The sequence below is a fragment of the Cynocephalus volans genome, chromosome 6 (genome assembly GCF_027409185.1).
Source record: "Cynocephalus volans isolate mCynVol1 chromosome 6, mCynVol1.pri, whole genome shotgun sequence".
Taxonomy (NCBI): domain Eukaryota; kingdom Metazoa; phylum Chordata; class Mammalia; order Dermoptera; family Cynocephalidae; genus Cynocephalus; species Cynocephalus volans.
The window spans coordinates 150801179-150814492 of record NC_084465.1 but is presented as its reverse complement, the minus strand read 5'-3'; positions in this window follow the sequence as shown (position 1 = coordinate 150814492).

The window sequence follows — 13314 nt, the reverse complement described above, 5'->3', positions numbered from 1 at the left end:
ATTGCTTTGGCTATTTGGAGCCTTTTGTGTTGCCATATGAATTTTAGGGATTGTCTTTTTTATCTATTTCTGTCAAAAATGCCATTGGAATTTTGATTGAGGTTACATTATATCTATAGATCACTTTGGGTAGTATGAACATTCTTCCAACACATGAACATGAGTTAGCCTTCCATTTTGTGCTCTCCTTAATGTCTTTCCTCAATTTCTTGTGGTTTTCAGTGTACAGATCTTTGACTTCTGTAGTTAAATTTATTCCTAAGTATTTTACTCTGTTTGTTGCTATCATAAATGAGATTGTTTTCTTTATTTCTTTTGGATAGATTTTTGTTAGTGTATAGAGACATAACTGATTTTTGTATGTTGATTTTTTATATTGAGACTTTATGGAGTTCATTTATTAGCTCTAACAGTTTTTTGACCGAGTCTTTTGGGTTTTCTATGTAGAGGATTATGTCATCTGCAAACAGACACAATTTATTTCTTCCTCTCTAGTTTGGATTCCTTTGATTTCTTTTTCTTCCCTAATTAATTGCTCTGGCTAGGATTTCCAGTACTGTGTTGAATAGAATTTGTGAGTGTGGGCATCCTTGTCTTGTTCTTGATCTTTGAGGAAGTGTTTCAGCTTTTCACTATTGAGTATGATGTCATATATAGCCTTTATTATGTTGATGTACATTCCTTATTACCTAATTTCTTGAAAATTTGACTTTTGTCAAATGCTTCTATACTTATTGAGATGATCATATGAATTTTATCCCTTATTATATTATTGTGAAATATCTTCTTTATTGATTTGGATATGTTGAATCATCCTTACATCCTAGGTAAAAATCCCACTTGATTATGGTGCATGATCCTTTTAACATGCTGTTCAATTCCATTTGTAGGATTTTGATGAGAATGTTTGCATCTATGTTCATCAGTGATATTGGCCTTTATTTTTTACTTGTAATTTTCTTGTCTTGCTTTGGTATCAGGGTAATGCTGGCCTCATATAATGAGCTTGGAAATGTTCCCTCCTCTTCAATTTTTTGGAAGAATTTGAGAGGAATTGGTTTTAATTCTTGTTTAAATGTTTAGTAGAATTCACTAGTGAAACCATGCTGTCCTGGGCTTTTCTTTGTTAGGAGATTTTTGATTACTGATTCAATACCTTTACTCATTATGGTCTGTTCAGACTATCTGTTTCTGCATGATTCAGTCTTGGTAGATTGTACGTTGCTAGGAATTTATCCACTTCTTTTAAGTTATCCAATGTGTTGGCCTAAAATTGTTCATTGTAGTTTGTTACAGTCCTTTGTATTTCTATAGTATCAGTTGTAATGTTGCCTCTTTTATTTATAAATTTATTTATTTGACTCTCTCTCTCTCTCTCTCTCTCTCTCTCTCTCTTTAGTTAGTCTAGCTAAGGGTTTGTCAATTTTGTATGCCTTTTCAAAAAACCAGCTCAATTTTGTTGATCTTTCCTATTGTTTTTCTAGTCTCCATTTTATTTATTTCTGCTCTGATCTTTATTGTTTCCTTTCTTCTTCTAACTTTGGGCTTAGTTTATTGTTCTTTTCTACTTCCTTGTAAAGTAAATTGTTTATTTGAAATGTTTCCTTTCTCTTAACATAGGCAATTATTGCTATAAACTTCCCTCTTAGAACTGCTTTGCTGAATTCCATCAGTTTTAGTTGTTGTATTTCCATTTTTGTTTGTCTCAAGATATTTTTTGACTTTTCTTTTGATTTCTTCTTTGACCAATTGGTTGCTCAGGAGTGTATTGCTTAATTTACACATATTTATGAAATTTTCCAATTTTCCTTCTCTTACTGATTTCTAGTTTCATACCATTGTGATCAGAAAAGATAGTTAATATAATTTCAGTCTTCTTAAATTTGTTAAGTCTTGTTTTGTGGTCTAATGTATGATCTATCCTGGAGAGTGTTTCAAGTGCTTTTGAGAAGAATGCATGTTCTGCTGCTGTTGGATGGAATGTCCTGCATGTATCTTTTAAGTCCATTTGTTCTAATGTTCAAGTTTGTAGCTTTTCTATTGATTTTCTCTCTGGATAATTTATGCATTGTTGAAAGTGGAGTATTTAAGTCCCCTACAATTATTGTGTTGCTATCTATTTCTCCCTTCAGCTCTGTTAATATTTGCTTTAATATATTTAGGTGCTCTGAAGTTAGGTGCATATATATTTATGTTATATCCTCTTGATAAATTGACCCCTTATCATTATATAATGACTTTCTTTGTCTCTTTCTCTCTCTCTCTTTTTTTTTAAGTTTTTTTGCTTAAGACTATTTTGTCTGATGTAAGTGTAATAAGCCCTGCCCTCTTGTGATTGCCATTTGCATAGAATATCTTTTTCTGTCACTTCATTTTTAGCCCATGTGTGTCCTTAAAACTAACGTGAGTCTCCTGTAGGCAGCATATAATTGCATTTTGTTTTCTTATCAAAACAAAGACATAGAGTTCAGCCACTCTATGCCTTCTGATTGGATAATTTAATCTATTTATATTTAAAGTAATTATTGATAGGTAAGAACTTACTATTGCTGTTTTATTAATTGTTTTCTGGTTGTTTTATAATTTCTTTTTACCTTTCTTCCTGTCTTCTTGCCTTCTTTTGTGATCTGATGATTTTTTTATAGTGATATTCTGTGATTTCTTTCCCTTTACATTTTGTGTACCTACTAGAGGTTATTTCTTTGTAATTACCATATCTTAAGTAACACATCTTATAGTTATGACAGCTTATTTTAAGCTGATAACCACATAACTTTGATCGCATACCCTATATTTTATGTTATGTCATAATTTATATTTTTTGTATTGTGTATTTATTAAAATTATCATAGCTCTATTTATTTTCAATATATTCTCATAGAGTTGTATTCCCTTTGTAGTACTTCCCTCATATGCAATTTTACATTTCCTTGAGTTATATTTGATTAGACTATAAGTTTCATGATGGCACAGAATGTGATATTTTTCAGCACCACACTCTCCCGAGTGAGCCACGGGCCGGCCCACAGAATGTGATATTTTTGTCAGCTATTGTATTCCCAGCACCATGCATAGTACTTACAATAGAGTAGTTGCTTAATACATAATTATTGAATCAATAAATCAATACTTTTTTGTGTGTGTAATTGGCTGTTTAATGTCTGCTTTATTTCCATAAATGCAGGAACACCTGTCTTTTTCATCAATGTATCCTCAAGGCCTAGTGCCAAGTAAATGCTTTTCAATATAAATGTGATAAATGAATGAATGAATAAAAGTAAATGATGAATACCTGGGAACTATGGAAAAGATGAAAAGGGAGTTCAGGCAGTTGGCTTAAATTGAGATGAGGCTTTGGCATATAACAGTCAAAAACCAGAATAATCTCCTGGTAGTGACCCGCTCTCTCAGGTTCCAGCTGCACTTTATAGTGCATCTGGGTACTTCAATCCAAAGCAGGAAGTCAAACCATCATTTAGGCACCCTGACAAGGTCAAGAGGAGATACATCTGAGAATGGCAGAGATCTTTTCATTCTGTCTTCAAATTACACACTTTTCAGGCAGCTACTTTCTCTACCCAGCCATAAGGTCAGTCCTGATTGGAAAAGGTCTGGCGCAGATTAGATTGTGGCTCCTCTACACAACATTTGTAACAGGTTTAGTTAAACATGGAAGCTAGCCTGGAAGGGAAAATAAAGGGAGAAGAGAAGAGTTGAGAAATTGTAAAGCAAACATTGATCAGAGAGGGAGCTCTGGGAGAAATTGTGGGAAAGGATTACCACATCTCCTTAATGCTGGATCTTAAGATCTAATTGCAAATAGATATCAATTTAAAAAAAAAAAAATCTGGTTTTGTCATTATTGTTTTGCTTTTGTTTTTAGCAGAAGAGCCATTTCCTTGTCCTAGATGTAAGGAAGTGAAGGTTGTCCTTTGGGGATAGAGCAGTGTTCCTCAGAATTTTTGTTGCTGTTGTTTCATAAATATACATACCCATTCTGGATAATTGTAACATTGCCCACTCCCTGCCCAATTCTGGTAGGTCCCTCTAGAAAGTTATCTCCCTTGGTAGCAATTTTACACATTTTGTGTGTTGGGATGTTTTTAGGCTTCTTATAGTCTTGTATTAATTTTCCTTTTTTCTTTTTTAGTACAGACCAGACCAGCTTCTCTCATCTATATAAAGGAAAACCAAAAAAAAGGTTTCTGTGCCTATGCTTGAGGCACTGTCATACAGAACTTGATTAGTACCCACCGGAAGTCCTCTTTGGGAGTTCCTCACACTAATTAAGTTGTCAACATCCATTAACACCTCCATTGAAATGAGTTTACTGAAATAGTTTTAGTCTTTTAATGGGCTGGAACTTAGAACTGGTCAGCTTTTGTAGAAGAAGAGTAAGAATCTGAAGGGATGACATAAGGTGTTGTTTCCCAAACGGAGGGAAAGACCCATAGGGAGTGCAGGTGCCTGACGATTGTTGAGTGACTAGTCGTGTGTGAAATAGCACTAAGCCTAACTAATCAAAGAGAAATTGTCATTTCAGTTCTGGAGAGTCCCAACACGTCTGTAAGCCTGGTATCTCCCATTTAAACAAAGAGGGGTGAGTCTTAGGCTCAGGGCCAACCACCATGTTATTAATATTCTTTCACTTTCTGTATTTATTATTGGTATTACCATGTATTAATGGCCAGTGGTACTAGTTTTCCACTTACTCATTTAACCAGAGTAGGATACCTACTTTGTTCTGGGCTTAATTCAAGGCACTAGGGATACAGTAGTTAACAAAATACAGTTCCTGCTCTTGTGGAATTTACAATATAGCGATAAAACATTTTCTCTTAAATTACATTTGAGTTTTAAAAAGTGAGATGTTTAATTAAAGTAAAATAATTAAGTAAATACTGGTACAGGTGGTTCACAAATATGACAAAAAGCATTAAAGATGACATTTGTATGATCAAAGTTGGAAGAGCCTGAGGTAAGTTATATAATCAATATTCACTTACTTCCTTTCTTCTCTAGATAAGAGAACGTTTATTCTGTGCCTACTAGTTTTCCAGGCACTACTCCTGATACCAAAGGCAGCCAAAAGGAAGATATATTTGCTATTCTGAATGTGCTTGTGAATAGGGAAGAAAAAACAATTGACATGTACCATACAGCATGAACACCCTGGTGGCCACTTGACCCCTTCTGGTGTGTAGCCAGGGGCAGCTTCCTGGTGGCATAGACCCCAGAGGTGAGTGGGGCAGGAGGCTCCAGGTATGGGAAGTGGCTCGGGGAATTCAGACCAAGGCACACCATGGAGAGCAGTGTATGTCATTCTGAGGAATCTGAATTCTTTCTTGAAGGTATTGGGAAAGCACTGTGGGATTTTAAACAGAGGAATAGCGTGACCAGATGTGCTCTTAGAAAAATGACTCTAGCTGTTCTCTTTGAAATTTTCTTTAAAATACCCCCCAAAAACCTATTGAAGTGTTCCGGTGTTTTGAAATTGGTGAGAACTTAAAAAACAAACAAACAAACAAACAACAACAGAAAAAAACCCTCTTTTCTGCACCCTCCTGCTATTTTCCAATAAAGAGCAGTTCTCTACCTGCCTCTATTTCCTGCTCTTAAGGAGTGCACCGAGAACGATTTTCAAAACTTAATGAAGGTACTGAAAAATCACAGTTGCTTGAGTGTAGCTTCGTGCTTTCTGTTTTTGCTCTTTGTAAAGCCAACTCATATTCTTTGTCTCATTGGAATGCTAGAGAATCCTCAGAGCTAGCTGGGCAGGTATAACTATTCTCCTTCTGGAAATGGGGGAACAGATGCCCCAAGGTGGTGGAGCCTGGGCTCAACCTGATGGACTCTCATTTTGGTTGCTCTATCCACTACAGCACAGGGCCAGTAGAGAGAATCAGAATATTTCCACGTGATACTCTGAGCTCTGTGGGTTCTTTCCTCATAGTGGGTTTTCCATAGTATCCCATGGCTGGGATCTCACTCTCCGGGCACATTCTCTATTTGTCTCCCTCAATAATGACACTGTAACCTTCCACTGTATGTCCACATTAAATAAAAAAAATTTTAAATCTACTTTCATTTCACTTTTATACCCAAGAGATTTTTGACAGAAATTTTTCCTACCCCTTTCCACTAGGGCTCAATGATAATGTCAAAACTTGGTTACAACAGATCCACTTTGGTTAGGGAGTGCTTTGCTCTCTGCATCTTTACATTTTATTACAGACCTGGCATTGCAGAGTGGATGCTCTTTGCTAAGTTTTCTTCCCTTTGTTTTCCCTCCTCTGAGAAGCAGATTATTACGATACTAAATTCCTTGAGCAAAACTTAATTCATTCCACTGATTCACATGTGTAAAACAAGCATGGATGGGAAGAGCTGCTTGAAATGAAACGAGAGCTGAATCTTATGCAATAAAAAGAAAGAAAGAAAGAAAGAAAGAAAGAAAGAAAGAAAGAAAGAAAGAAAGAAAGAAAGAAAGAAAGAAAGAAAGAAAGAAAGAAAAGAAATGGGCTGACATCCGTCTCTCAGTGTGAAGGGATTAAGATGGTTTTAATGATCTCACCTGGCTTTTGTTATTTCATTTACTCTTGCTTCCTATTGTTTTCTTTGTGTAGCTAATACGATAGCCTATGATGTGCTGTTATCATCTGGAGTTTTTCCTTTAGGAAAGTTGAAGAGCCCCCAGGTTAAAAAGTAAAAATCACAGTTCAAAATGCTCATAAATGTGTGCTGACAAGAGCAGAGGCTTATTTTACTGTGCTCAGTCATGTACAAATGCCAATAATAACTGAAGACTCGGGACTGAATACGTTATATTTTTTTGAATAAAGTAAATGGGTTTCTAATGTGATCTGGATGTGAAAAGAAGTCATTATTGAAGGTATTGGTGCAGTATCACGGAATATAATCTCAGCTGCATCCTCCAGCAGGGCCAGCCACACAGACACGAGGGTGGGGTGTTTGGGGGCAAGGCAGTTTCTTTCATTCAACTGAAATATCCACAGGCACCAATGCCCAGAAATAATTTCTGCCTCTTGGCTTTTCTTCTAAGATGATGGCTGTTTTCTCCTCTCAAGAGGTTTGTTTGACCCGACTTGGAGTAGGGAAAGGAGTTTTTGATAAGCCTTTTTTCCTTTTAATTTCCGAACACCTGAAAATTCTTCTGTGATAACAACCCAGACAGCAGTCTTGAGCATGGACTACATTAAGGGAAAGCTTGAAGGAGTAGGAAGTGAATAATATATTGCAAAGGGGAGCCAATCCAGGGGACTGGAGATTAGTATCCCAATCCCTGGGAGGCTTGGAGTAAAGCAAAGTAAAGGGAAAGGAAGACACCTTGGGTCTTCCCTGGGGCTGGCGGAGGGCGGGCAAAGAGAGGAGGCTTCCCAGCCATTAAGGAAAGAGTCTGGCCAGCAGAGAGCCCTGCAGCAGAAGGCCAGGGTGGACGGGCCCTGCTCTCTGTCACTTCTGCTGGGTGGGATGGAGCCTTCGCGCTGTCGCTTTTGTTCAGGATCAATAAGCATAGTGAGAAAAGGTAATGAGCAAAAAGTAAAAGATGTATCAGCCACTGACAGGAGTGGATGAAGGAGGAGGTCTGGACATCTCACCCTGATCCCAGCCCCAGGATCCAAGAGCAGCTGGAAACAGGATGACTTTCTTGAGGGGTAAGCCTCGTGACTCATGGCTGAGACACGTCTCAAAAGGCCTGGGTGTGCAAAGCGTCCTGGCTGAACAGCCAAGTGATTAGTGGTTGAAAACAGGACCCCCCAAGCTATCACAGTGCTCTCTGCACTGTCAAGAAGCACTCAGAGGGATGCAGAAATTCTCCCCTCCTTTTGAAAACATCAAAGGAAAATCAAAGAAATGACTTTCAATCCGATGCTTATAACTGAATGTGCCACTGATCAGAGTACGTGAGGGACAAACACATCAGTGCCTGCATAAAATGGCTTTTGGAAAAGTAAGATCTGGTCCACTGTGCCCAATGGTCATTATGAGCTATAATCAGCACAACTAAATTTCACAGTAAATGGGACACTTGCTATCTTCTCCCAACTCAGGAAAGCTGTGTATGGACATGGTTTGGAAGGAAGAGAAAAATTCAACCCTGCAAAAATGCTGCGCCAGAATTGGCCTAGACAATTCTCCATCTCTTTCTTGTGCAGCCTTCAGGACAGTTTGATTTCATTTTCCCAGGCATTATTCATACTGGTGGTCCTGCTAAACAGGATGAGCCAACTGGGCTGATTTATGAAATCTTGTCAGTAGCTTTTGGCTTCCAGTTAAAGTCAGGCACATGCAGATTTGGCCGGCTGCTGAGAGCTGGTCTGGATGCTTCGCTGTTATCACGGTGAACACAGATAAGCAACATGAATCAATAAAATGCAAATCTGGGGAGTGGTCAGGATCAAATTATAATAGCAGAATTATTTTAGAGCAAATTCAATATTACTAAATCCCAATGCTGACTATCTTAAGAATTCTGTGGACTCTGTCCAGAAGAAAGAAGTCAGTGTTGTCTAGTATGGTGTGGGAGACAAGAAAGGAACTTTATTTGTGAGAATAGGCTACACCATTTAAGGACTCCCAGTATGGGCTTCTTCAAGACATTATTATATCTCTCTAAATCTTTCATAAAATTACAAAAATTTGCAGCCTGAGCAAAAGGAACTATCCCATTTTTCAATAGAATCCCTTCTCCTGTGATTTCTAAATGTTGGCATCTGGAAAGAAAAATGAACATCCATAGTAAAATGGCCAGCAGAGCAAACTACCACATTCTGGGCAAGCAGGGGTTTGATGAACACACAACTCCTGCACTGGCTGAGTTGAAAGGAGAAAGAAAACCTCAGCAGACTTTTTGGATAATAGTATGTCCTATCTCTGAGGGTGCTCCTCAGGAAAGAAGCTCCCACCATTGTCCAGAGTGGCCATCAACCACCTTTGACAGCTCTGGTCATTAGAAAGGTTTTCCTTTTGTTAAGCCCCATCAGCTTTGCTGTGCCTCTCACCTCTTTGCAAAGGAGACATAAATTTTAAAATGTTTTTGCCCTGGAGCAAAAAGAACTCAAGTATAAATACTGTGTTGGTCAAATTCATATAAAAGGTTGATGTGTATTCTTGAATATCAATACAAAAAAAATGCATCCCATGTATTCATGCTCATATAAGTGTAGCTTGAGCTGATTTGATCATTATATTAAGTTGAACCATATGAAATTGCCAATTTTGTAGGTCACAAATGATTGACAACTGGCTGCTTACATGATTCATCCTGTAACATAATGGGTAAGAACATGGACTTTGGAGCTGGCTCTGCTGCTTACCAGCTGTGACCTTGGGCAAGTTACTAATGACTCTGTCTTAATGTCCTCATCTGTATACTGTTTTATCTCATAGTATTAATCTCTTTCTCATGACATTTGAAAAAGTGAATGAGTTAATACATGTAAAGCATTTAGAAGAGTTCTTGGCAATTTTGGTAAAGTTGTAGAATATAAAATCAACATGCAAAAATCAGCAGTGTTTTTATACTCTAATAATGAATTAGCAGAAAAAGAAATCAAGAAAACAAGCCCATTTACAATAGTTACCCCAAAAAACCAAGAAAACAATCAAACAGAAAAAAACCCTTAGGAATCATTTTAACCAAGGAGGTGAAAGATCTCTGTAGTGAGAACTACATACAAATCACTGCTGAAAGAAATTAAAGGACACAAAAAGGTGGAAAGACATTCCATGCTCTTGGATTGGAAGAATCAACATTGCAAAAATGTACATACTACCCAAAGCAATCTATACATTCAATTCAATTTTCTTCCAAATACCAAAGACATCCAGAAATAGAAAAAACAATCCTAATATTCATATGTAACAACAAAAGACCTCGAATAGCTAAAGCATACCTGAATAAAAGAATAAATAAATAAATGAATAAAGCGTGAGGCATTGCACTACCTGACTTCTTCAAGTTATACTACAAAGCTATAGTGGCCAAAACATCATGGTATGGCATAAAAACAGACACTCAGACCAATAGAACAGAATGGAGAACCCAGAAATCTACCCACATTCTTATAGCCAACAAATCTCTGACAGAGGCACCAAGACCACACAGTGGGGAAAAGATTCCCTCTTCAATAAATTTAGCTGAGGAAACTGGACATCCTCATGTAGAAGAATGAAACTAGAACTGTATCTCTGGCCATATACCAAAATCAACTTGAAATGGATTAAAGTCTTAAATCTAAGACCTGAACTATAAAACTCTTAAAAGAAAACATTGGGGAAACACTTCAGGAAGTAGGCAGGCAAAGAATTGATGAATAAGACCCCAAAAGCACAGGCAACAAAAGAAAAAATAAACAAATGGGATTATATCAAACTAAAAACTTCTGCACAGCAAAAGAAACAATTAACAGAGTGAAAAGACAACTACAGAGTGGGAGAAAATATTTGCAAACTACGCATCTAATGGGTTAATATCCAGAATATATAAGGAACTCAAACAACATAATGGTAAAAAAAAACAAGTAACCTGATTAAAACATAGGCAAAGGAGCTAAATAGGCATTTCTCAAAGAAAGACATACAAACGGCCAATAGACACATGAAAAAGTGCTCAACATCACTCAGCCTCAGGAAAATGCAACCCAAAACCTCAATGAAATATCATCTCAACCTAGTTAGACTGGCCATTGTCAAAAAGACAGAGAAAAACAAATACTGGCAAGGATGTGGAGAAAGAGGGGCCCTTCTACACTGTTGGTGGGACTGTAAATTAGCACAGCCATTATGGAAAATAGTATGGAAGTTCCTCAAACACCTACAGATAGAACTGCCATATGACCCAGCAATCCAACTGCTGGGTATTTACCCAAAGGAATGGAAATCATCATGTCAAAGGGTTACCTGCACTCCCATGTTCATTGCAGCTCTGTTTACAATATCCAAGAGTTGGAACCAACCTAAATGTCCATTGATGGATGACTGGATAAGGAAAGTGTGGTATATATACACAGTGAAATATTACTCAGCCATAAAAACGAATGAAATTCTATCATTCACAGCAACACGGATGAACTTAGAAAATTACATTAAGTGAAATAAGCCAGGCACAGAAGAGAAATATCGCATGTCCTCACTCATAAGTGGGAGCTAAAAAAAAAAATAAATAAACAAACAAAAAAGAAAGAAAGAAAGATACAATAATCACATGAATTCGTTGAACTTGCAAAAGGAGAGAACACCTGAGACCACCAGAGGTGGGAGGGGATGGAGGGGTTAGCGAGAAACTGGTGAAGAGCCACAAAAAATGATTATATTGTGTAATGTTTAATATACTAATCGTCCTGATTTGAGCATCATATATTACACACAGGTATGGATATTCAATGCTGTACCCCACAGATATGTACAATCAATTATGTTTCAATAATTTTTTTTTAAAGATGAGTTCTTGGCATATAGAAATCATTATTTTCCCTTTTCATAGGATTTTGATGGTCCCACTCAAATAGGTTACCCTGGAAGCTAGAGCCTGTGTGGGATGGGTTGGGTGCCTGCAAGAGGGACATTTGTCTGGGGCATCATGTTCAAAAAGGGCTTCAAATGTAGACTTTTGATATTGTCTCCAAACTAAGGTAAACATATAGTCACAGACACACTGACAAGATTTATAAATTATTAGTTCATAATAAATTATTAATTATTAACATTTAAGTTTATCATGGTATTCAGAAACTTGTTCTGGCATATCTTCATTGTATGATATACTTGAACCTCATGAAAGCAAACAACTGGCTCAAGGTCCTCAATTATACAGCACCTGCATGTTTAACTTTATAAGAAATTGCCAAATTGTTTCTAAAGTGGTTGTACCATTTTGCATTCACTAGCATTCCAGTGGTGCCACATTCTTGGCAACACTTGGTATTTCTAGTCTTTTTAATTTTAGATATTCTAGTGCATATATACTGTATATCACTGTGGCTTTGATTTGTATTTCCCGATGGCTACTGATGTTAAACATATTTTCTTGGTATTTGCCATTCATATATCTCTTTTGGTGAAATGTGTGGTCAGAACTTTTGCACATTTTTAAAAAAACAATTGGGCTGTTTATTTTATTAGTTAATTATAAGAGCTCTTTATATATTCTGGATGTATATTTTGCAAATATTTTCTCCCAATCTGTGTCTTGTCTTTTGGTTGTCTTAACAATGTATTTTCAAAAGCAAAAGCTTTAAATTTTGATAAAGCCTAATTTATCAAAATATTCCTCTATAGATCATGATTTTTATATCCTATGAAATCTTTGCCTAACTCAAGCTTACAACATTTTTGTATATGTTGTGAGGTAAGGGTCAGAGTTATTTTTGTGTGTGTATTGATATTCAATTGTTCCCTTATCATTTTTGGAAAGGAATATTCCTTACCCAATGAGTAATTCTTGCACCTTTTTAAAAACTGATAGACAATATATGCATGGGTATATTGTGGATTAGCATAAATGGTATTAAGAGTGGTTTGAGAAAACAGACAGCAAGATGAAGCCATAAAATTAGCTTACCTTCTTGGCCGACAGGAGCACATATTCGGTCCCTGGCACAAAGTGCAGTCCATTTGCTAATATTTCATGGGTGGTGACCCTTAAAAGTGTCCCCGTGGAGGCAAATGCTGTGATGGGTGTGATAATATAAGCATTTGGAAATATGGGGAGAACAGTGCCTGCAAGTACAGTAGAATTAGCTGGTTAATGCTAAGTACAGAGACTCCCTAAGGAAGATGAGAGACTGCGAGCTGGTAATGTGCACTTCATAGCCGAGTGTGAGAACTATAGAGCCTCTTTCAGCAGTGGTGGTAGCATATAAAGAGCTCCTTATCACCTGCAGCTGAAGGGCAGGCACAATGAAAAGGCAACTGTTAAGACCTAATTGTAAGGATCTCAGAGCTCCAGACATCAAACACTCCTTTAAGAGAGCAAACCTGGATAGATGTCCTTGATGATGTCACCTCTACAACACTGCTACCCCCACCCTCTGGGCATGCACAAGTGTCACGCCTTTTCCTACTAAGGGCTGGCATTTGGTCATTCTGAAAGATACTGCAGAATCCTCTTCCCCCAAAGACACAGAGGCCCCCCACTCCACCCCTGCTCTTAAGAGCTGCCCCCTTCTCCACTTCTGCTGCCAGACTGATAGAGTTCAATCATGGGATAGCCCAGCTGTGGTCGGGATGGGCCTGATGAGGCAAGAGACTATCATCCAAAGAACTGAGACAACAATCTGGAAGGTACCAGCA